This window comes from Poecile atricapillus, chromosome 2 (assembly GCF_030490865.1).
Source record: "Poecile atricapillus isolate bPoeAtr1 chromosome 2, bPoeAtr1.hap1, whole genome shotgun sequence".
Classification (NCBI taxonomy): Eukaryota; Metazoa; Chordata; class Aves; order Passeriformes; family Paridae; genus Poecile; species Poecile atricapillus.
The window spans coordinates 139,036,939-139,038,521 of NC_081250.1; the positions used below are offsets into that span (position 1 = coordinate 139,036,939).

The 1,583-nt window shown below is 44.3% G+C and overlaps 1 non-coding gene across 1 annotated transcript; it reads left to right on the forward strand.

The window, feature by feature from the left end:
- Positions 1–618: 618 nt before the first annotated feature.
- On the forward strand, positions 619–726 carry LOC131576799 (U6 spliceosomal RNA). Its single transcript, XR_009277077.1, has one exon. It is a non-coding gene; the product is annotated as a U6 spliceosomal RNA (small nuclear RNA).
- The last annotated feature ends 857 nt before the right edge of the window (positions 727–1,583 follow it).

Consider the following 1,583-nt stretch of genomic DNA (forward strand, 5'->3'; position numbering starts at 1 on the left):
GGCAGTGAGATGGGAAGTGGGCACTCCTGAAATGTGGCTCCTGGTGTTGGCCTACTCCTTTTCATGACCCTCAAGTCCATTTCCCGTCCTGCAAGTGTCTGACCATGGCTTCTCACATCCAGCACCCTTCCCATGGCCACACTCTCCTCACCCTGCAGCAGCTGGAACAGACTCGAAGGCTGACAGCCACCACTGGACCATCAGCTTTCTCTTCTCTAAGGACCCCATAGGGAAAACAAATAAAATAGGTCCTGTGGGTAGAGATTAAAAGATACTAGTGGTCCTTTCTGGCTTCAGAATCCATGAATCATCCCTTACTGCCTGGGTGGGCTTCCCTTCTTGGTTAAAAATCTACCAGGGAAAAATAGAGCTGATTTTTAATCTCTTAGCAAACCTCAAATGGCCTTGTAGGTCTGAAAATCTCAGTCTGGTTAATTTTGTGTTTCTTTCCCTGTTCAAATGGTATTTGGTGTTTCCCAGAGAAAAGGACTGGAATCAGTAAAAGGACATAGGAGCATGTTGCAAACGTGCATGCAGCAATCATTTTTTAATAGCTATTTACAATGGCCAGTATCTCTGTGCTTAAGCTCCCCACAACATTGAAAGTAATAGTATCACATATTTCACTTTGGTAGTATATACACAAAAATTGAAATAATACAGAGAAGATTAGCATGGCTCCTTGGCAAGGATGACATGCAGATACATGAAAAGTGGCAAAATTTTTTTGAGCCAACAATATGCACAGCAGGACTAGAAAAGTGATTGTCCTTCTGTACTGGGCAGTGATGAGGCCACACCTTGAGTCCTGTATCCAGTTTTGGGCCAGTCACCATAAGAAGGACATTGAGAAGTTGGAACAAGACCAGAAAGGGCAACAGAGCTGGTGAAGGGTCTGGAGCATAAGTCCAGTGAGGAGCAGCTGAGGGAGCTGGGAGTGTTTGGCCTGGAGAAAAGGAGGCTCGGGGGGACCTTATCACTCTCCACAACCCCTGAAAGGAGGTTGTTGCCAGGTGGGGATCAGTTTTTCTTCCAGGCAGCCACTGAAAGGACCAGAGGACATGGCCTCCAGCTGCACCAGAGAAGTTTCAGGCTGGACATCAGGAAGAATGTCCTCATTGCATGGGCTTGCCCTTCAGTGCAAGCACCCTGAGGTGGTGGTGTCACCATCCCTGGAAGTGGTCAGGGAAAGGCTTGATGTGGCACTTAGTGCTGTGGTGTGATTGACAAGGTGGTGATGGGTCAAAGGTGGGATTGATGACCTTGGAGGTCTTTTCCAGCCTTAATGATTCTATGATTTTATGTTCTACTTAGTTTATGACTCTATATATCAGAAAGAATTTCAGGTTAGTATATCCTTTTTAAACATTAAAGTATTTCTCTAACAGCTTATACTGAAAAAACCCACCCCAAAAGCCTTTACTGGAGTTTCATTTAGTGCATAGATCAATTAGTTAATTGCTCCATGCTAAAACAAATCCTCAGCACTTTAGTTTTCAAAATCTGAACTTTACATATTTTTATTAAGAACCAGTACCATTATAATTGGCCAAATTAAGCCAAAATCCTTTGTGCAAGGGGGC